The sequence below is a fragment of the Herpailurus yagouaroundi genome, unplaced genomic scaffold, assembly GCF_014898765.1.
Source record: "Herpailurus yagouaroundi ecotype Mexico unplaced genomic scaffold, PumYag 186, whole genome shotgun sequence".
Classification (NCBI taxonomy): Eukaryota; Metazoa; Chordata; class Mammalia; order Carnivora; family Felidae; genus Herpailurus; species Herpailurus yagouaroundi.
The window spans coordinates 34,125,849-34,149,635 of NW_024412417.1; the positions used below are offsets into that span (position 1 = coordinate 34,125,849).

At 46.9% G+C, this 23,787-nt stretch overlaps 1 long non-coding RNA gene across 1 annotated transcript; it reads left to right on the plus strand.

Annotated features, from left to right (window-relative positions):
- The first annotated feature begins 13,156 nt into the window (after positions 1-13,156).
- LOC121043215 (uncharacterized) lies at positions 13,157-23,289 on the plus strand. Its single transcript, XR_005796733.1, has 3 exons — positions 13,157-13,306; positions 20,580-20,756; positions 23,063-23,289. It is a non-coding gene; the product is annotated as an uncharacterized LOC121043215 (long non-coding RNA).
- The last annotated feature ends 498 nt before the right edge of the window (positions 23,290-23,787 follow it).

The window sequence follows — 23,787 nt, forward strand, 5'->3', positions numbered from 1 at the left end:
GCGGTTCCTTCGCCCCGGCGGGGACTGGAGAGCCAGGAGGGCATGGCTGTGGAGTACAGAAGAAGGCGTGCAGGGTGGGGGGCCCTGGGTGGCTCCCTCAGTTAAGGTTAAGCATCAGACTTTAGCTCAGGTCACGATCTCATGGTTTGTGAATTCGGTTCATGAGTTCGAGCCTCACATGGAACTCTCTGCTGTCAGCATGGAGCCTGCTTCAGACCCTCTGTCTCCCTCTCTCTCTGTCCCTCCCCTACTCATGTGCTCTTACTCTCAAAAATAAACATTTTTTTAAAGGAGGAGTTTGGGGAACTCGCAGGAAAGGCCCTCTTTCTGGTGGATTTCTACTCCAGTCGTTGGAACTCCTGCTCCTGGGAACTTTCAGGAAGCAAAAAACTTTAAAAATCCATCCTCTGAGACTCTCCGGAGGGGAAAGGGAATCTGATTAAGATGCTGAGGGGTGAAACAGAAGCATCTCGTGGTGGACTTAACCCGGGGTTCAGTCAGCAGATCCCCGTCCAAGTCCTGTGTCTCCTCTGAGCGTGACCCTTGGGTGGGACTCAACCTCCTGCCAAGAGCTTCCTCATCTGTAACACGGGAGCATGACACAGCCTCTCTGACGAGGTGGTGGAGGGGACCGCACAAGGTCGTGTACCTGGGTGACTTTTGCAAACTGTGACTCACTGTAGGTACTTGAAATACAGTGCTGTTTGCTTGGGTTAAGCTTATTATACAACACTGGGACACAATAGAAGGCAGGCCCACGGGGGCTCAAATCTTGGCTGTGCCCCTTACTTCCCGGGCAAGTCACTTCCCTCTCTGTGCTTTCTTTTCCTAATCTTTAAAATGTGGAGAGCAATGGAACCCAACAAATACGGCTGCAGTGAAGATTTAATGAGATAACATGTACATACTAAGTCCTTACTGAGTGTTAGCGATGATATGACAAATATTTTAGAATAATTCATTATGCTACGAGGAGTCAGGCATGTAGCTGAGGAATGCCTTACATACCTAAATGGTATTTTATTTTATTAATTAAAACATTTTTTTAACATTTATTTATTTTTGAGAGGCAGAGAGAGACAGATCATGAGCTGGGGAGGGGCAGAAAGAGGGAGACAGAGACACAGAATCTGAAGCAGGCTCCAGGCTCCAAGCTGTCAGCAGAGAGCCCAATGCAGGGGTTGAACTCATGAACTGTGAAATCATGACCTGAGCCAAAGTCGGATGCTTCACCGACCGAGCCATCCAGGCGCCCCCTAAGTGGTATTTTAAAATACTATTTTTGAGATATATCGTGATTTTTCTTACCATTGGTTTTATTAGTAGTAGGATTTTCAACATGGAAACTACAGGAATCTGTGCAGGTGTTTCTCGTTTTAGCCAGCAGATGGCACTCATGTTGCGTTTAAATTCTGAAAAAGCTTAAAAAATACATACATATTCATATTTTCTATTTTTACCAGAAAGAGTGAGGAAAAAAAATCTTAAGAAAGGCCATTGTCTGTGCCATGGGGAGATAATTAGGGTATGTAAAACAGCTGATACAGTAATTAATAAGAGCAGTGACTGGAGAGTCTTGAAAAGCTTTACTATAAAACTGCGGGAGGGTAATTGACCTCACCGACATCAGAAAAAACATCGCGAGCTCGCACACAGCAGGGAAAGGCTGTGTTCTTACTTCTGTGGATTTAGAACCAAACCAGGAAATCCTGGAGCTGCGCTTCTAAGCCACACCTGGGAAGGCTTTGAAGCAGTTAGTTCTGAGAAGACGGGATCTTCAGTGACTGTTTTCAACCAAATTCTAGGGCCAAGGCAATGATTGACACGTAGTAGATGCTCAGGAAACACGAACACCATAGCGCCAGCAGAGTCTCAACAGCAGGCGTCCGCTTTCTCATGGTAATCCCGGATAGACTTGGAAATTCTAGGGTCTTGTCTCCATTTGCTGGTGCAGCCCCGAGCATGGCCCTCCCCTTGCCTGGGTGTCACTGACTTAGGGGAAACGAGGTGGAACTAGGTATGTATCGTGACCCTATATGGATTCCACTGGACGCATCCTCCGTGTTGGGGGAAAATGGGTAAACATGGACAGAAGCAGTCAAGTTCATGCCGTTAGGGTTGGAGAATCTGTGTAAGTCTCCTGGGAAGGAAACAGCGACAGTGTTGGGGTTACATGGACATTGTCTGAATTCTGGGTCTGCCTGGACTTGCTGTGGAACTGTGAGTGGCTTCACCTTATGGCTCCTCCACTCTGATAGGGCAGTTGTCCCTTCATATTTGCTTGTATGGGTAATGGAATGATACGGTTCTCAAATGTTTTGTAGAAATAGAAGTATATTCTAGATGCTGAGTCTATTACCTATGTTAGAGGTGGCCACTAAGAGCTATGGGAACACGTGCCTGGATTTTATTTCTAATCTACCCCTCATCTGGCTCCCTTTCCCCATCCATCTGGGCCCTCAAGAGCACAGGCCTTTTCTTCTAACCTTTCCAATATGGTGGCCCTGGAGACCCACTGCTCAGATTTTCTTCAAGAGACCCTGCCTTGGGAAGCACCGTTGACTGACAGCCTGCAGTCACCATCCCATGAGCACTGAGGCCCTGCTTCCTCCAGGCTGCTCCCAGCCAGTGACTGGGCCTGCCTCTGATGGTCTAATCTCCCTGGTTGGCCATCTTGAGCTGCAGTTTGAGGCTTTTCCTCCCCACTCCTTCCTTTGCCGTCTCCCTTCGGAGGTTTCAGATGTGCCTCCCTGTCTGAAAACTCTACCAGGCTTCTCCATTCCTGACCCCTTGTGTCTTTCCCTGTAATGAACCTCTTGCACATTGAATCCCATTGTGGCATATGTCTCCTGCCAGATGACTGGGGGATTAAGTCCTGCTCTCCGTTTTGACCCATTCTCTGACCTTCAGAGCATGGGGTTGACTTTTCCTCTTTATGGGTTTGTACAAAGCCGGAAGGAAAGTTCCAAACAGCCACAATTTAAACAAAAGAGAATGACTACTTTAAACCAACAGGATAAGGTAACAGCAGGCTGTATGCATCACATTGGGGTCTATTAGCTTTTGCTTGGTTAGTCTAAAGTTTCTTTTTTTAATGTTTATTTATTTATTTTAAGAGAGAGAGAGAGAGAGAGAGCGTGCATTTGCGTGTTCACCAGGTGGGGAGGGGCAGAGAAAGAGGAAGAGAGAGAATCCCAAGCAGGCTCTGTGCTATGAGCACAGAGCCAAATGCGGGGCTTGATCCCACAAACTATGAGATCACCACCTGAACTGAAATCAAGAGAGAAGCTCAACCGACTGAGCCACCTAGGTGCTTCTAGGCTACAGTTTCAAACCTCAAATCTTAATGGTTTACAGACCCAGAGGGGATAGTTCTCACTTACATTACAGGTCAGCTGACATCCACGTGTCTTCTTTATCCCAGGATCCAGGCAGAAGGAGCAGCCTCATTGGGGACATGCTGTTCTCTTGGAAGAGAAAAAAAGAACCAGAAAGTAGACGTTTCAAACCATGAATTGGCTTTAGAGGTTCTCCTGAGATTGGCATGTACTACTGCCACTTGCATTGCACTGGCCAAAGTGAGTCATACAGCTAAGGCCTGATGACAATGGGCAGGGGCATATACTCCCTCACCCCCAGGGAGGTAGGGGACAAGGATGTATAATCCCCTTACCGTGAAGACACTGAATAATTTGGAGCAATAACACAATATATACAACTGATCTTCATTATTGACAGATCCTATATATGTGGATTCATCCGCTTGCTAGAATTCATTTTTAACCCCCAAAGCAATACTTCTGGCACTTTCAGTCATTTGTGGACATGCCCTGAGCGGCAAAAGCTTTGAGTTGCCCGATGCGTATCTTCCCGGCTGAGGTGGAACAGTGCTGCACTCTGCCTTCGTGTTTGAGCTCTGGCGCACAGGTGGGCAGAGGATGGAGGCAGGATGGAGTGGACAGGGCTCTGATACAGGCCGGTTGGACAGGGTTAAATCCCATCTCTGGCCCCTGTTCGTGTGGAGGCCTCAGGCAAGTCACTGAACACTTCTGAACCTTGTTTTCTCAAAATAATTGAATCTTCCAGGATGAGTTGTTTTTAGGATTTAAGGTTATAATCTAGGTGGGGTGTGTGTGTGTGTGTGTGTGTGTGTGTGTGTTCCCTAAGAGCAGTGGTTTAGTATTTGCTACTTCAGTGTTTGCGATGACGTTACAGCACATATGTATCATATAACTACCCTGAATAATGAGAAGCACATGTATCTCAGCGTCATTGGGAGGCCCCCCAAATAGCACTCTCTTGACTACCCATGTTCTGAACCATCTGAAAAATCATAAAATGACAAAGATGTGGAGACTAAAATGCAACTTTTCTTATCGATGGCTAGTAGAAGCTCTACTGAGAGCCAGATGGGCTCACTTACCCCCTGTCCATGGTTCCGTCTCCCCAGGGCACATCCGCAGAGCAGACACACTTTCTCAGGTCACTGATACCCATCTGTCTGGGTAGAGAAGGAGAAAGAGACCAGTGACCCTTTGAGGGATTAACTACTCCCCACTGAGAAATGTGGACCAATGGCCATACTGTTCATGGACCAGGAAACTCATTCCACCTTGGTGGGGAGATGTAAGCATCAAGGGTCTGGAAATATTTGGGGAAGATTGGCCCCTCATGGTCAGCAGATAGAGGGAAAAGGCATTCTTCTCGGATCAGAAGAAGACGCAGACCCAGCTGTGGGCTTAGTGGATGAGTTAGGATTTCCCTCCGTCACTGCTATGTGTTGACTGCTATTCTAGCTCTGGTCTTAACATGCAATCATAAAAGGGAAATCGTTGTCTGGTATCCTGTTGGAAAGGTGATGTGTGGCACCCCTGATCCGAGATGTCTGGCCAGGTTCTATTTATGGGTCATTTGTATACAATCTGCTTACGTAGGGCTGCAAAAAAAGAATCATTCCCCGGACAGTTTGAACTGGTGACGGAGTTGTTTCCCCAATGAGACAAAGTAAGGAGGACGGTGAGCCAGATGTTGGTTCAATCTTGAGCAGCAGGGAAAGCTGGAGTTGTCTGGTGCTGCTATAATCTTGGCTGATGTTATATGCAGGCAGGGAACTGAGGCGTTGAGATTGACAAGTGTCATCCGAGGAGCAAGGAGTTCAAAAGGAACAATTCACCTTTGTTCTTTATCTTTGGCTGAGAAATCTCCCTGGTAGCTTTTTAAGGCTAAGTACTAGGGCTGTTTCCCTGGTTACAAGGGCTCACTTACTAGGACAAAGGTGGGGTCCACAGGCCACCAGTAGGTATTCAACATGGCAAGTTGCCGAGTGTGTGTGTATTAGTGTCTTCGGTGCTTTGTTAAAGCACCACAAAGTAGGTACCTTAAAACAGCAGAAAGTCATTCTCTCACGGTTCTGGAAGACGGAAGTCCAAAATCAAAGTGTGGGCTGGCTCATGCTCTCTCTGAAGACTTTAGGAGAGCATCCTTTTTTGCTTCTTTCCAGCTACTGGCGGCTTTCCAGCAGTCCTTGGCATTTCTTTGCCTGTGGATGCATCACTCTACTCTCTGCCTCTCTTTTCACATGCTCTTCTCCTCTGCGTCTCTGTCCAAATTGCCTTCTTTTCATAAACACACCAATCATTGGACTAAGACCCACCCTAATTCGGCATGACCTCATCTTCACTTGATTACATCTACACAGACCCCATTTCCAAATAAGATCAGGCTCACGGGTTCATGGTGGATGTGAATTTAAGGGGAACACTGCTCAGCACAGCGCAGTGCCTGGGTATGGATACGTGTGTGAAATCCATCCTGAACACACATTGCACACTTCCATTACTTTCTGCTTCCCCTGTGGCTGCCTTAACTCAGGCCCCGTGAACTCTCCAGTGCTTTACGATTTTATAAAATACTCTCCTATTCCTTATTTCATCTGGTCCTACCCATAACTCAAAAAAATGTATTTTCCCCCCAATTGTCAGAAAGGAACTAAGGCTCCGAGATGTTAAGTCACTTTCTGAAGATCACGTAGATAGCGTGAGGCGGGAAGAGGTCTGTCTGGTTCTGTGCTTTACCATGTGGCTGTCCATAACTTTTAGCTGTAAAAAGCGGCATGATTCTCCTAGTGTTTCCCAAACCTCTTTCCCTAACGAAGGAAAAGCCTTTCTTTTTTGCAGTTTAAAGTTGCCTGGCAATGTTCCCCTTACAGAGACTCATCCATCAACCAAAACTCCAACCGATCAAACATTATCAAGTGCCTACTATATTTGAAGCAGCATTGCTAGGGCCTGAGAATAGAGGGGTGGATAAAGTCTACAGTCGAGCAGTGATGAGACAGATATGCAAACAAGTAACACAGATCAGGAGGTACTAACCAGCTATGCTGGTTATTCATGGAGAAAATGGAGGGTCAGGGATCCGCTTTAGATTGGGATTGGTCAGTGAGAACTCTAGGAAGGTGATGTTGGAACAGAGATCTGAGGCATGAGCAGGTTTAGCCAGGTGAAGAAGGGGCATGGAATGTTCCAGGAAGGGCAAACTGCCAAGTTTGAAAGGAGCTTGGTGGGTTTGAGGGGATGAGGGGAAGTTGGTGTAGCTGACAGGGCAAGAAGGAATCAGGGAGACAGGTGAGGAGATCTCGCAGGTATGGCCCAGCAGTGATGGGGGCCTAGGTTTTGGCAAACGAGATGGTAAGAAGGGGTGGGGTTTGAGAGAGATTTTGGAGAGGGAACCTGAGAGGTTAAGGTGCCATCCTGGCTTCCGACTTGCTATAATGCATTTCCTTCCACCAGTGACTCATATTCCATGACTTATCGATGACTGATGACTCACATTCACATCTCCAGGTGAGGAATGACAGGTGGCAGGTGGCATCAGGAAGGAGTGCCCTGCATCCTGAGTGATGAGGGAGCATAAGGCAAACCGACACCCTGCAGTGCCCCGCCCCCGCCACATGGGCTGTGTGTGGTTTTCCTCAGGCGCTCCTGCCTGCCCAAGAACAAAGGAAAGGCAAAACCAATGGTTAACTGATAGAGATCGCAGTCACGCGGGACCTTGAGTCTCCATCAGTTTACAAATGTCTTAGTAAATTACAGGAAAAAGGCAATCTTATCAATAGCCTAGTTTCCATAAACCTATAGACTTAGATTCCCGGAGTCCTAACATCACCCTCCCCTGCATGGTGATGTGGGGAACAAAGGCAAGAAGGAAATGGCAGGTAAAGTTCAATTTCCTTACATCCTGCAGCCCATTGACAACTACTGGAGGCAGGCAGAGTAAAACATTCCTCCAAGAACTCCCCACTCTCTTAACCTAATGCTTTCCTAGAGAAAAAAACAAAACAAAACAATCTTAGCTTGACAATAGCTAGGCTTCCAGTATACTGTGAGCCCTCTTTGGCATACGAAAGTCCCTTCGGAAACCTCACCACCCCCAACTCCCCAACTAGGTAGTATATGATCAGTTACTCGTCGCAACCTCAGTGCCGCTCTTTCTGCACACGGTGGGGGTGGGGGGGTGGGGGTGGGGGTCCTGTTCCCGTGCTTTAATCAAACCCCCTTTTGTACCAAAGACGTCTCAAGAATTCTTTCTTGGCCGTGGGCTCCAACCTCCCACCAACTACCCCAAAACCACATCACGGACCACCACTTTGGGGACCTGTTTGCGATCGTGCCACAGCCCTGCAATCTGCCCATGAGGGCGCTGTCCGTTTTCGCTGCCAGACCTCACGGGCTGCTATCAGATGAAACCAGCCTGAACCACAGCTACAAACCCAGCATGGTCCATCCCTGTTGCCCGTTCCTTTCTAAACACAGGCAGATCTTGGAAGATTGTTTTTTTTTTTTTTGTTTGTTTGTTTTTTTTTTTTTTTTTATTTTTTTTTTTACCATTTATTTATTTTTGAGACAGAGAGAGACAGAGCATGAACGGGGGAGGGTCAGAGAGAGGGAGACACAGAATCTGAAACAGGCTCCAGGCTCTGAGCTGTCAGCACAGAGCCCCACGGGGGGCTCGAACTCACGGACCGCGAGATCATGACCTGAGCTGAAGTCGGCCGCTCAACCGACTGAGCCACCCAGGCGCCCCTGGAAGATTGTTTTAATTCAGGTTGAAAATCTGGATCCTGGTGAGAGAAAGAAAGTGCCAGAAATGAAGCCATTCATTTCTTAGCCATGCACCTCAGGGCACAGGCCATTTACCCCCGAGGGACTTTTTTGGGGGCCCTTAGGTCTGTCACTGGGTACCAGGCAGCAGAGGAAATTGTGGTTCCTTCTGACTGAGGGCAGTTTAGGCCGCTGCAGATAAGCGGGCACGGGAACCCAGACACTTACAGAAATGAAAGAAAGTGACTACAAGCACCTTTGAGGTTTAATATATACTTTCTTCTGCTGTCTTAATCCAAGAAGCCAAGACGAGTAGCGTGTGTGTGTGTGTGTGTGTGTGTGTGTGTGGTGTTTATGTGTGCCTGAGTGTGTGTGCTTACGTGTGAATGGCGATGGGGACAGTGTGAGAAGCTGCTGTTTGTAGGGCTTTCCTTGACTAATTGTGTTGAGAATCAAATTCAAATACCATTTATTGAGCACCTACTATGCCCCAGAGGATGTGGGGAACAAAGGCAAAAAGGAAATGTAGATATAATTAAATTTCCTTATAACCCGCAGCCCATTGACAAGTACTTGAGGTCACAGAGTGAAACATTCCTCCAGGAACTCCTAACCATTTTAATGTTAATGTTTTGCTAGAGGGAAAAACAACCTTAGCTTGACAATAGCTCAGCCCCCAGGATCCTGTGAGTCTTCTTTAGCATATGAAAATCCTTTTGGAAACTTCCCCAGTCTTCACCTCCCCCAGCCCTGAACTATACAATCAATTGCTGTTTCACAATCCCAGGGCAGCTCTTTCTGCTTCGGGGTCCTGTCCCCGCGCTTGGATAAAACCACCCTTTTGCACTGAAGACGGCTCAAGAATTCTTTTTTTGGCCATCAGCTCCGAACCCCCACACTTCAGACCACATCACCAGACACTGTGGGACATGCCCATGTTAAGTCATCATTTGGGTAGGAAATATGATTCCCATTTTACAGATGAAGGAAGTGAGGTTTAACGAGTTGAATGGGTTGCACCCTATGCTTACCTCTCTCATCGATGAGAGGTCACCGATGAGAACCTCTGCACGGCGTTTCCAGTCCTTGAGGGAACTACTACCTCTGTGTTCCCAGCATCTCTAACCCTGTGCATGGCACGCAGTGGGTGCTTGTTATTTTTTGCAGTATACTTTTTGCTGAAGTCGAACATATATAGAAAAGTGTGCAAATAAAGTATGCAGCTTGATGAATTTTCTCAAAGGAAACACACCCTGTGACCAGAATCAGGAAGCACAGCCGTATTATTCCAGAAGTCTCCCTAATGCCCTGTTCCAATCACCACCCTCTCCCCTCATTCTCACCAATGGTAACCACAGTCCTGATTCTAACACTACAGTTTAGTTTGGCCTTTTCCTGCACCTCTGTGGATGAGGTCATATATACGTCCCCTATTATGGATGTTCGTTTATTCTCACTACTGTATAGCAAGCATTCCATTCTATAGCACAATTTATTTGTCCAATCTTCTGTAGGAAGACATTTGGTTGTTTATAGGTTTTGGTTATTATAAATAGGGCTGCTATAAATGTTCTGATATAGGTCGTTAGGTAAAAGTGCTCAGTAAATATTTGATGAAAGAATAATTACTTGCTGCATGAGAATTCACTCATTTTATAAAATATTTTATAAGTGAAGCCTCTAAATCTGTTATACAAAGGGAAGTTCATGGGAGTTTGAGGGAGATGTTGGGTATGCAGGAGAATTCCTGAGAAAGCAGTTCTTAAAGAACAAAGGAGGAGATGATACAAAAACCAGATCCCCAGAAAGACCTAGATGGCAAGGATGGGAGCAGGGCAAAATGCTAGTGGGAAGCTAAAGGCTTGAATGGCCAACAACACTTGGTCTTCATCTGAGAGGCAGCAGGGAGTTGTGGATGGCTTTGGAGCTTGAGAGCATTGTTAGGTTTCTTTCCTCCCTCCCTCCCTCCCTCCCTCCCTCCCTCCTTCCTTCCTTCCTTCCTTCCTTCCTTCCTTCCTTCCTATTGAAATTAAGTTCTCCATGGTTGCCATGGTGAATTTGGGGAAAAACAACAACAACCAGGAATCAGGCAGTCAGGGTAAGAGGTTGCAGTTTAGTTCAGTTGTGTGTTAATGAAGTCGGTGGTGGTGTGGAAAAGACCTGGTGGGAGAAACCTTGAGACGAAAAAGGTGTCACACTAGTGAGAGGCCATATTTAAACATGGTGGCAAGGGTTTGAGCTTGTGACAGAATGCCTACAGGCCAGGTGGGCGAGCACATTCAGGGACGTGAGTGAGGAGGTACTGCCACCTACTGGCTTCTTTTTCCTCAGCGACATTCGACATCAGAGGAGAGGTCAGGTTCAATGGAGAAGGAGAATCCAAGGGAGAAATCAGGTATAAAATAGTGGATTCTGAAGAAAACACAAAGTATCACAAGTACCTGGAGAGGAGAGTGTAAACCTCCAGAATAAATCCCGATTATTTTCAGTCGTTAGTTAAAACACTAGCTTCCTCTCTAACCTTTTCAATCTGTCATTTGTAGCTTTTTTAAGGTAAATCTCTTGGTTTCTTTCTACTCAGCCTATTTCAAGTGTGGGTGCCATCCGGTTTTCCTGCTGTGTCTGTTTTATTGTTTTTCTCAAATAATCAGCTTTTGGCTTTCTTTTCCTTCTGTCGTATGTTTGTTTCTGATTTATTAACTCCTCCTCTTGCCTTTGCTATGTATTTTCTTCTGTTTTCTTTGGTTTTTACTCTGTTGTCCTTTCCCTAAATATTCGCAAGCTGAGTTCATTGATTTCCAATCTTTCTTGTTTTCTAATATACTATTTAAAGCTATAATGCCCCTCTAAATGACATGTTTGGAAAACTCCACGTGTTTGATGTAGAGTGTTTTTATTATCATTTAGTTATAAATATTTTCTCATTTCCATTTGATTCCTTCTTTGATCTTTGAGATTTTTACAAGTCTATTTTTCTAACTTCTAACTATATTTTTTGTTTTGCTATTTTTCTTCAATAAACTGCACTGTGCTTGAAAAGATGGTCAGTACGATTGTTGCTCTGTTTATGTTGTTAGCAAACGCTGATGGTCACTCTCTAGGTCAGGGATCAGAGCACTATGGCGACCGCTGCGAGCCAAGTCCCGAGTGCTCCTGTTTTTATAAATAAAGTTTTATTGGAATACAGCCATGCCCGTTCATGTTTTATCTACATCTGCTTTTGAGCTACACCAGCAGAACTGAGTAGTTGTGACAAAGCTTCTATGGCCCATGAAACTTAAAATACATACTAGTTGGCCTTCTAAGAAAAGTTTGCCAACCCTTGTTCTAGAGTCATTGCTTTAGTAGAGTTGCAAAATCGTGATTCTATATTCCTTTTTTTCCCCAAGTTTACTTATTTTTGAGAGAGAGAGTGCACGTGGGGGACGGACAGAGAGAGAGGGACAGAGGATCCAAAGCGGGCTCTGCCCTGACAGCAGTGAGCCTGATGTGGGGCTCAAACTCATGAGCAGTGAGATCATGACCTGAGCCTGAGTCAGATGCTCGGCTGACTGAGTCACCCAGGCACCCCTATTCTATCTTCCTTTTTAAAATAATTCTAGTTCCATAACCTTTTCCCATTTATTATCTGAGATTCTTCCATAAGAAGAAATTTCCCTACCCAATTATTTGGGTTGCCCTGAGGTATTGTTTCTACAGGAAAGGCAGGATAAATGTTTGATTTTCTTCCTTTCATTTACTAGCTTGAACAAATTAATTTATTTCCTAAAATATAACCATTTAAAAGTTACCATCATGATATATTTGATGAATTTCTCTCCATTGCACTTATTAGCTGGTCTATTTGCTATTATACTTTATGTGTTTTGAAAATGCAAATATCGTTTTTGTATTTTCCTCAGTTGTAGTGACTGTCACTACCTTTTACTGATGCGCAAATTGTCCCATCTTTGAACAATGAGAGCCTCTTGGTGTGGGCTATTATATTTATATAATCCTTTTGACCTGACACATGTCATCTTTGATAACTTCTTTGCTCTCTGGTATAACAGTATATTCCAGACTTATCTTACATGCTTCCTGCCCCAGACTCGATAACCATTTTTATTTTTACTGGAGGGTTTAGTCTATATTTATTTAGGTTATTGATATATTTGGATTTAGTCCTATCACTTTATTTTGTGCTCTCTATTTGACATTTTTTATGCTTCTTCCCTTCATCCCTTTTCCTGTGTTTTAGTTACCTGAAGGGTTTTTTTTTTTTTTTATAAATTTTTTTTTTCAACGTTTATTTATTTTTGGGACAGAGAGAGACAGAGCATGGACGGGGGTGGGGCAGAGAGAGAGGGAGACACAGAATCGGAAACAGGCTCCAGGCTCTGAGCCATCAGCCCAGAGCCCGACGCGGGGCTCGAACTCCCGGACCGCGAGATCGTGACCTGGCTGAAGTCGGACGCTTAACCGACTGCGCCACCCAGGCGCCCCATGGTCTCCTTTAATTGTAACATACATCATAACTAAACAAGTCTAATGTTAAAGGATGTCTCTAAACTCCTCCTGGAAAACGCAAGGACCTTGGATTACTGTGTCCCTAGCGTTCCTCCTTTGAACTCCCATGTTACTGTTGTCCGTTATTCACATTCAACCTTGTTTTTATCCCAAATTAATTACTTGGGTTTAATCGAATAATTGATTTATTATTCACTTGCAGGTGCTGGCTTAGCTTTGCCCACTTTTTAAAAAGACCAATTTCCTCGTTTACTACTCTTTCTAGAACCTACTTTCTGATTTCAGTTTTCTTCCAGAGGAAACATGCATGTTTTCAACGAAAATTTGTTCGTGATAAGCTAGGGTTTGCCTCCCTTTCTGTAAAAAGTTGCTAGTTTGGCCTTAGGTCTCTGCCTCTCTCAGCCCCACTCCTTACTGCTTCCCAGTTCTGGGGGTCCCTCGGCATATGATGGCCAAGATATCGCCATGCTTGCTTTGCCTTTACAGCCAGCGATCCCAGAGCCCCAGGAACACCTACTTTTTGACTGTTTTCTCGACAGGGCTTTGATTTTCCTGGCAATGATCATGATCTTCTCTCTCAACTCATCGCTCAGCCTGAGGCTGAAATGTCCTGCTCCTCCAGGCAGAGGAGACCTGCCCTCCTGAAGCCCTGTGGACGGTGCCACCAGAACAACAATACTGAGAATGACAGAGATGTGAGTCTCCAAGGAGGTGCTGGGGCCACCACAGCATCTGTCCCCCATGATTATCGTATCAGAAATAGTTCCCATTATGGGGCAACGCTTTTGTTCCATGTGCCTTTCCTAAAAGTATATTAATAGTTTAGTACTGATGGTTTAATACTAATAGTTTAGTATTTGGGTAAGATTTTGGACCCATAAAGAAGAACGACAGAGTGTGGATTCAGTGTCCGTTCTCTGTTTAACCTCTCCAACCATCCATGCAACGAGAGAGCCCTGTGAGGCCTTGAGGCAGCCAGGTAGGAGTCTGCTTAAATATCCCTTCAGGAGAGAACGGCCCAGAGCAGTGCAGTCAGCTGCTGGTGGCGGGGGCCCTCAGGACCCACTGCCTGAGCGAGGTGGGGCTCTGAGGGCTGCCATGACTGCCCAGGGCTGGACGCTTCTCCAGACCGTCTTTGTACAGGAGCTTCCCACTGGGCTGGGTGAAAAGTTCTGAGCTGTACTGCAGGGAAGCTCTCCCTACGCAGTTTTCTTTCTTCTCTCCTCTCCCTTCCTAGACGTCAGACCAGCATCATGGTCTGGAGCCTTTATCTGCCTACTCCTGCTCCTTCTACCTTCCATGTACAACACCGTCCCCTCCACAGCTCTCTCACAGACAACATCATCCCCTCTACAGGTCTATCATGCTGCTGACTCCCTGTCCACGTCGGTTTCTCAGAGGAGCTGAACGGACGCAGGGCCTTTTTGGCCGCTGGCCACTTTCTTCCTTTTCTTTTTCTTCTTTTTCTGTTGAAAAATCCTTTCCTCTCCCTCATTTTCCGATATCGCATCTCCATAAAATGAAACAATAGGTCTTATGAGAAGACAAAAGAGCGACTCAACTCCTGCTCAAAAACTTCCTCTTGGAAACTGTAACAGTGTTTTCTAGAGAAACAGAACCAGTAGGCTGTGTGTGTGTGTGTGTGTGTGTGTGTGTATGCGCAACATGCACACGTACATATGGACACACATACATTCTATTGTTTATTCACACAAAATACTCAGAGGAGGCCAGCAGGCTGGAGACCCGACCCAGGGATGGGTTGATGTTGCAGCCTGAGTTTGAAGGCAATCTACTCGCAGAATTCCCACTTCCTTAGGGAATCTCAGTCTGTTCTCTCTTAAGGCCTTCAACTGATTGGATGAGGCCCACCCTAGGAGTGTGAGGTGCTTGACTCAAAGTCTACTGACTTAAATGTTAATCTTATCTAAAAAAATGCCTTCACAGCATTTAGACCGATATTTGGCCAGATGCCTGGATACCATTACCTAGCTAAGTCGACGCATAAGATTAACCATCACAGAGACCCTCTGGTCCGAGTTCTGCTTTCAAATAACTTGATAGTGAGCCTATAGATGGGTAGCTTCGTCTGCCCTGCTTATTACCCTTTAGTAGCTTCTGGGCTAGTATTATTTACCAAAGACAAGCTCGCAGCCATGCATTTCTAAGTCTTCCGACGATAAATGTTTTAGCCTTTATACTGTCCCTGTCGCAACTACTCAACTCTGCTGTGGTATATGAGAGTAGCCGTGGATGGTAGGTTAACAAGTGAGTGTGCTCTTTTCCCGTAAAACCCTACCGATGGAAATGGAAAGGTGAACTGTATGTTTCACATGTGGTGAAATACTATTCTTCCTTGGATTCCTCCCCTTGCCTTCCCTCTCTCCACCATCTAAGAATGTCAAGAGCTTTCTTAGCTCGTAGGCCACGCAAAGCAGGTGGTGGGCAGGCCGGTTTGCCACCCTTACTCTATGCCATGGTGGTCTCCACGACGATATACCCGTCTCTACATCTTCTTGGCACGCCGCTTATTTCCAGATGCCAACTCAAGTATTTAACAAAACAACCTGTCTCGGTAGCTCAAGACAGCAGCTTCGTCTGCAAATGTGCATTTTCGCTGAGCCTTCTGAGAAGAATCTCTTCCTCAGAGAAGGCTATGATGGTAGAATTTCTTTTTGGGCCGTTGGCAGATTCTTTTGTGGGGAAGAAGGTTTTGGCGTAATACCATAGCACCTTGGACATAAAGAGTGGTGCAACTAGAAGATGCCTTAGCTTATCTCTTTTTGCTAGAGCCACTTTTATTCACACATTCAACACCCATTGAACAGGATAAGAGGCATACCCTTCTGCTCACGATGGGAAGTTTTGAGCATATGAGAGTCTTGCCTTTGGTGTTTTCTGAAACAAAGTTTCTGCCTTGGAACAGCCTTCCTGCTCCTCCAACCCTAGGAAATGCTTTTTATGCTTCCAAACTCAGGGAAGAAGTCAGTCCTTCAGCAATCCTCTCTTTTACCTCCTCCCAAGAGAACAAACTAGTTCTTCCTCTAAATTACCCCTGATCCCACCATCCCCCCCATTTCGGCACCTGTTTCATTGATTAACTATGAACCACACATATATTCCCCTATTTGTCTCTCCTACCAGACGCTTAGCATCTTGAGGAGCTGTCTTATTCATTTCTACATCCCAGAGCCTGATACATAGTAGGTGCTCAATAAACACGTGTTGAAATTATTTACTCATTCAACAGATATTTTTGAGCCCCTACTATGTGCCAGGCACTGTTCTAAACAGTGAACAGAACAGACCAAATCTCTGCCTTCTAGATCTTCCACTGCAATGGGGTAGGAGATGGGAAACAGGCAGACCTGATAAGTGAGCAAATGACATAGTATTTTATTTTATTTTTTTAATTTTTTTTCGACGTTTTTATTTATTTTTGGGACAGAGAGAGACAGAGCATGAACGGGGGAGGGGCAGAGAGAGAGGGAGACACAGAATCGGAAACAGGCTCCAGGCTCTGAGCCATCAGCCCAGAGCCTGACGCGGGGCTCGAACTCATGGACCGTGAGATCGTGACCTGGCTGAAGTCAGACGCTTAACCGACTGCGCCACCCAGGCGCCCCAATGACATAGTATTTTAGAAGGTGGCAAGTACCATGGAGAAAAATAAACCAGGAAGAAGAGGCAGGAAGTGCCAGGGAGTTGGGGTGGGGTTGTCGTTATTGGCAGAATGATCAGCAAAGACTGAAAGGCCATGAAGAGAAAGCCACCTTGACCTTGCTATCTGGAGAAGGAAAGCCAGCGTTAAGGTCCTGAGGTAGGTGCTTGGAATGTGTTAGAAACAGCACAAAGGCCAGTGTAGCCAGAGCTGAGTGAGTGAGGGGAAGAAATACATTTTTTTTTTAAGTTTATTTTTGAGAGAGAGAGAGAGACAGTGTGAATGGGGAAGAGGCAGAGAGAGAGAGAGAGGGAATCCTGTAATCTGAAACAGGCTCCAGGCTCTGAGCTGCAAGCACAGAGCACAATGTGGGGCTCGAACTCCGAACGGTGAGATCATGACAGGCGAAGTCGGAGGCTTTAACTGAATGAGTCACCCCAGTGCCCCAAGGGGAAGAAATACATTTTATTGCATAGATTTGAAAGATGAAGAGAACAGAGATGCCTTCCCGAGACATGGAGCTAAAAAGGGAAACTGAGGCTCAGAGACGTGAATAATTTTTTTCAGGATCATACAGTACAGCTGGTCAATGTCAGAGCTGGGGCCTGGGGCCGGACTCCGAACTTTGGCACAGGGGACATTGCAGAGCTCCGCCCATAGGGAGACCAGCACCCCAGCAACAGAGACAAAGGAGCACTCTGTCTTGCAGGGACCCCATCCTTAAGCCCTGTCTCAAATAACAGGAGAATAAGATTCAACCAGACACTGTGTCCAGGGAGAGGGTGGCAGTCAGGGCTTCATCGCTGCCTGCAATTTTGACGTTGCCCATATTTCTCTCACCGGGGATGTTTTCTTGCTCCGAAGCCTTTTAGCAGATGACAAGCTATCGCCCTGGGTGTGTTCCAGAACACAGGTCTTTGCTAAAGTGGTTAGACAGCCACTTCCGTTCAAAGCCAGGGACTGCCCCCGGGGATGAAACCTTTCAGAGAGCATTTTCTATTTGCAAAAACATTGCTCTGACATGTTATCAGGTACTTCTCTCAACAGATCAGGGGGATTGGAGAGCTTTCTCAGAGGTACCGGACATCCGGGAGAAAGCCAAGGGGGCTGCTGATTCAGGGCGGTCCTTCTCGTTGTGTGTGGACTTGTCATCATCCTCGTCTTTCTCCTCATTTTTGTCTCTGGCAAGAGATGAAAAAGCATAGGGCATGGCTCCTGCCTGCAGAAAATTTATCATCTAGTTGGGTCACAAGTTCATCGATTCATCCAGTTGCCTTCAACATCGCCTCCATTCTGTAAGCTTTTGTTGAGCACCTGCTATATTCCAGTTAATTATCAGAGGTCCAATAATGTGAGGAGAAGCCTTCACAGAGGGGAAAGACTTTATTTAGTTTTTTTAAAACCATTTTTTAAAGTATATTTATTTGTTGTGAGAGAGAGAGAGAGGGAGAGGGAGAGCACGAGCAGGTGAGGGGCAGAGAGAGAGGGAGAGAGAAAGAATCCCAAGCAGGTTCTGCACATTCAGCACAGAGCCTGCTGTGGGGCTTGAACCCATGCACAGTGAGATCATGAAACCAGGAGTTGGATGTTTAACCGACTGAGACACACAGGCGCCCCAACTGGGCTTAGTTTAAAGGATGGACAGGATTGTATATGGAAGGCAGACCAAAGGGGATGTTTTGTTCAGGCTGAGGGAATAACAAGTGCTAAGAGGATGAGGCAAGAAAGGGCATGCGTGTCCAGGGAGCCTGGTGTGGCTTGAACACAGGAGATGCGGCTGGGGTGGGTGAAGGTGAGGGGCTCTGGGCAAGGTGGGCGTTGGATCCACACGCCATGCTAAGCTGAAAGGCACTTTTTCCTCTGGATGATTAGGAGCCGTGGAGCAACGTGATTAGATACGGTTTTCAGGAAGACCACTCTGGTTGTAGCACAGGGAGCAGGCAGAGAGGAGGGGCAAACCAGAGTGGTCCCTCTGGAAACGGCAGGGAGCAGGATGCATGGGTTTACTATGCTGGGGTCACAGACCCGGACACACAGCCTGAGAACAGGGTGCCGGGAGACAAGGTTGGCAGGGGTGGAGCTGGCATGGACCTGGAAGCAGCTTCAGTCTCATGAAGCAGACGAATGGATTGCATCTGTCTAACTCTGGGCCGCGGGATTAGGAATCTCGCTCGCTCAGATTTGTAATATATATTCTCCAGTGTCGCGTTTTTCTTTTTATCAGTGAAAAGATTATGTATTGATTTTCTACAAGTTATTTCTCAATTAATTCAGAACTGGGCAGGGAAGAGAGTATTACTATTGGCCCTTCTCAAAGAGTCAGAAGAACAACCTTGCTCCTGGCCCTGACATTATCGAGCCATTGAATGAATTCCAGCAACCACGTGCCTCCGGATTACTCGATATGTGAGCAAGATTAAGCCCTGTTCATTTAATTCAGCGGTGTCCATCAGGCTTTCTGATGAAGTGAGTGAATGTATTCCCAATTGATAGAGGAAGGTCATGACGCCATTAAATCTAGACCCACAGAGAGGTTGGGGTTTGGGAGCCCCCGGTGTTTCGATGAGAGTGGAATTCATGACTAGGTGTTATGGGAGCACAGAGGGTCATGTAACCAACACGGGGTAGGGGTGGGAATCAAAAGAGGCTTCCTGGAGGAATGGTCATCTAAGCCATCTTGAAGGATGAGAAGAGAACAAATATGTTGGATTAAGAGTGAGGATCTGGTGGGGTTGGATGGGGTTGGGTAGCCTATGGTGGAGGGGGCAGGGCAGTGGCGAGTGGGAAGGAATGGAACCAGTCACAGCACACGTGCATGTTGGTGTTGCTTATCAGCAGCAATTTCAGTGAAGACCAATAAGGATAGGGAGGTAGGTGGGGGCCAGATAATAAAGGGACTTTTCAATGCCATTGAAATTATCAGATGAGGAATGCTAGACCTCGGATGATACCCCGATAAAGGAGACAGAACCAAAAGAGGTGATTTCAGAGGAACTTTTGGGCAGCACAGGCTGTGATAACCATTTGGATGACGGGATGGAGGGTGAGCTGCGGCCTGAGGCGGTTTATAGATTTCAGGGGGCAGCATGGTATGGCAGATGTGGTTAGCCTATGTGACAATATCGGGGCCTCACATCTTCCTAGCTAAGAGCACCTTCATAGTGCCTGGTGCATCCTGCAGTGTGGACGGGGCGGCTCTGTCACTGGGTTCTGGGTCCGCCCAGCGCTCTGGGAAGCATTATGCTTTTCCTGACAAAAAGGCAAAGTGCAACAGACACTGCTTCCCGCTTCCCTCTTTCTTGTGGCCTTGTATTCAGTAGCTTCATGAAACCTTGGAGTGATAAGCGGGAGAAAAAGTCAAGAGAACAGCCCTGCTGCTCGCCTTGACATTATCGAGTTATTGAATAAATGCCAGCAACCACTTACTTCTACATTACTTGATAGGTGAGCAAGATAAAGCCCTGTTTGTTTAATTCAGGGGTGCACATCAGGCTTCCTGATAAGTCGAGTGAATGCATTCTTCACTGATACAGGAAGGCGGCTGCAATAGAAATCTTCCAGACTTCAGTTTTGAATCTGCCAGGAGGCAACACGACATTGTGATCAGAGCACGTGAACTGTGGCACCAACACGCCTGAACAGGAGTTTGGACACCCCCGAGCAGGCTCACAGCCCCCGTTGTAGAGTGGAGACAGCAGTAATCTACATTAGCGTGCTGCTTGGCACAGTGGTGGTGGGGACATGAAGCTCCGGGTCCTATTTCTTTTTCTAATGTTACTTATTTTTGAGAGAGAGAGCCTGGGCCAGGGAGGGCCAGATAAAGAGGGAGAATCCGATGCAGGCTCTACGCTGAAGGCACAGACCCTGACGTTGGTCTCAAACTGACAAAGCGTGAGATCATGACCTGAGCCGAAATCAAGAGTCAGACACTTAACGAACTGAGCCACCCAGGCGCCCCTACATCTCCTAGTTCTTTATAAGAAACAAGGTTTGCTTTCAACAGCCTCAGGCAGAACACTTTCAGTGACAGGCTTGGAGTCTCAAATTCAAGCTTCAGCCCTGCCACCGGTAATCTGTTTCATCGTGTGTAAGTCTCCTCTCCTCTCAGGGCCTCCGTTTCCCTTTTCGTGAACCGAGAGACTTGACCTAGGACGTGACTTTGAAGCTCCTCCTGGTCTGAGCTGGGTTGCTTCTCTTTAGATGGGTTTCAAATTCTACTGCAGTAGTTTTCCTTCTCGCCAGAAGGTGGTGCTATTGAGTCCTTCGTGCTCCCGCACTCCCGCTTATCCGCGGTTTCCCTTCCCCAGGTTCCGCTTTCCCTGTCCGTCACCGGTGGGCAGCAACCTCCCGGAAGCGGATGAGCCTCCCTCCCACCAATCACTGGAAGATCAGTGGTAGCCCCACCCCCCGACACAGCCGGAGTCACCCCCTCGCTTCCTCTCGCCACACAGTCATTTTATCATCTCAAGTCGGGCCCGATGAGGGTGAGTACAAGACAGATAAGATTTTGAAGGAGAGAGAGCGACCACGTTCCCGTAACTTTTATTGCGGCAGGTTGTTATAATGGTTTCTATTTTATTATCAGTTATTGCTGTTCATCTCTTACTGTCCCTAATTCATAAATTAAACCTCAAAATACGTATAGGTACATACGTACACCAAATAGGTACGCATGTTTAAGGGAAAAGCAGTCTATAGAATATTTGGTACTATTTGCAATTTCAGGCGTCGGGCGGGGGTCTTGGAACACATTCCCCCCGCGGATAAGAGGGGAGTGACTGTATTGTAAGGAGCGCTCCGTTTGCTTGAAGTGCTGGGAGACCCAAGCTGGCCTTCCTTTGATGCTCGGAGTGTGAACTTTGGGTTGCAGGGGCCTCTGTTGGTCCCGGCTGTTCTTTGCCCACTTTCTAGCCCCGCGACCCAGGCCTCAGCCTGGTTCGGTTCTGTTCAGGTCTCAAAGTACTGGTCAGTACCGCTCTAGTTTTTCTAGTTCAGGACCACAGAAGGGACAGTAGGAGCCTTTGGGCCATTTCAGGATGTGGGGGGGGGGGGGGGCCAGAGGTCTGAGGGTTGGCCCCAAGACCGGCTGGTGCAGCTTATACCTGAGTCTGGCCTGGCTGAAGGCCTGGGCGGAAACAGCGTGTTTGGTTTGACCAGGACTCACAAGACCACCTCTGACCCCTTGCCTCAGACCCGCCATGCCCCTGAAGTCCTTCCAACCCCTGCTTGCTGGAGCTACTCCTCATTACTGGAACTCTCCAGATCCAACCAGAAGCATCAGGCTTTAGGTGTGGCCAAGGATCCTGGCCCCACCTGAATTTCAGTGGGGTTGAGGGTGAAGACACTGACCTGTCTCAACTCCTTGTACCCAGGAGCGAGCCCCAGGTCTTGTGCTGTCAACGACAACCAGAGGGGTGACCCTTGAGGGTATGGACCGTCACCATCAATAGCAATAAATGCCGCTTTTTCTCAGACACAGAACACTGATAAGGATGGAACTTGCCCACAAAGGCAAAGGCGTATGAACAGTTTCCATCAGGTCAGGAAGTGCCTCCCGCTCAGGTCCCAGCTCCTAGGTGTGCCTGTCCCTGGGACCGACCAGCCTCTCTCTCCTTCGGGAGCTGCCCCCACGCACTCCATCCCCTGGCTCGTGGGTACCATCTTCTCCGCTCAAGCCTCGTGGGTACTGTCTTCTCCGCTCAAGCCCCGTGAGGAGCCGAACACGGTCAAACCAACCTGTGCTTCCTTGCTCCCAGCTAGGACAAATCACAGGGTTTGGGGTTTCAGTGTTTTGCGGTGGGTCACTAAGGAGAACCAGACAGCCGATGCCTTCAAGGCAGCAAACAAGGCAGAGTGGAAAGAAGATAAGCTCTAGAAACACAGAGCCTGGATGAGGTTCCCAGGTCTATCAGCACTGCGATAGTGTAATAGCACCTGCGAGTCATTTAATTGCTCTCTGTATACATACAGAGATGTGTGTGTGTGTGTGTGCGCTTGTGTATGTATACGCAAAAAACAAATGGGTGCTTGGCTTCAGCTCGTGATCGTTTGTTGAACGTATATTGTTTTATATCCGGTCACTGGTATGTTTATTGCACTTTGGGGAATATAGGGTAATTATTAACTTTCCTCTTGAAAGGACCCTTTTGTGGTCAGTGATTTCCTGGGTTCTGGTCACATTTTGGGGGGATTTAGCTTTAATTGCCTCAGTTTGGTCAATCTCTTTAAAAAAGAACCAATATTTCCCCAATTCTGGGACAATAATTACCTTTTCATTGTGCAATACCTACGTCCGCCACTTAAGAACATTTTGGGGTACCGACCTTCTGACCATGGCGAAGCAGTAATAACAACAAGAGAATGTTCTCAGGTCTTAGGGCCTCAGGTAATTCTGCAAATCTTTCTTTTCCTTACTCCATGGAAATGGGTACCTGTTGTACCTCCCTCTATGAAAAGCCTGAGCAGCAGTCATTTTACTCAGAAATCACCGATCGATGATTTGAATGATGGCAGGTAGAATTATTTTGGTTTTCAACTAACAACACTACTACTGGTAATGTTTTTTATATGTGTAATATTTTTTATTTTTAAAGTGATTTCCTATGTATTATCTTACTGTGATTCCCCAAAGTCCAGGAATATGAATATTGAAGATGATTTATCAACATTTCTTAGATAAGAAACCCAGAGCCTTGAGAGGTTATGTAATCATTGTAAGCGTTTCTCTCAATCACATGCCTGTTGAGCACATCGACCTTACGAGGAAGGCGTTATTGTAACTGTTTTTCAGGGAAAGCAGCTGAGCTCAAGAGAGGTTTGAATAACTTGTTCTAGACCACACTGCTACTAAGAAGAACCAGGATCCACACATTTGTGTCTGAAGTCTCATAGTGTGTGTTTGTGCCCTGACAGCACGATGCTCCTCCCCTAAGAGGGGTGGCCGTGGGGGAGAGGCACTGGCCTGGGAGTCAGGAAGCCTCTGGTCCTGCCTGCGTCTGCCCGTAACCTGTGAGTCCTCTTGGGTAAGTCGTTTTCCTCCTCTTCCCTTCAGCTTCGTCGTGTGAAGCGTGGAGTGTGGAAATGAGGCACGTGCTACCTCTGGACTCCGGCCTATTTGAATGACTCCCTGGGTTACAAAGCTGGGGTGATTACCAAGCTGCCCAAACATGGGCACCAAATCTCTCCCCTTCTTAGCTCTTGTCCATGTCTTTCGTGTCTGAATGAGAATTTCCCTCCAGGAAGAGTTCACTGGTATAGGCACAGCTGCGGTGCCTATAGGCAGGCCCATGAGCCGCAGCCTGCCTCATCCCTGCGGCATGGGAAGATGTGGGAGTTTCACATAAGCCAAGTGTTGCCACAGGGGAATAGCCAAGCATGGTCTGCTGGGCTATCTTGGGGTTCCCCCAAAGCAGAGCCTCCGGCAAGGGCTCACATGCACTGGGGTCCCCCTGAAACAGAACCTACAGCAAGGGCTCATATGCAGGTCATTTATTTGGGGAAGTAATCTGGAGATCA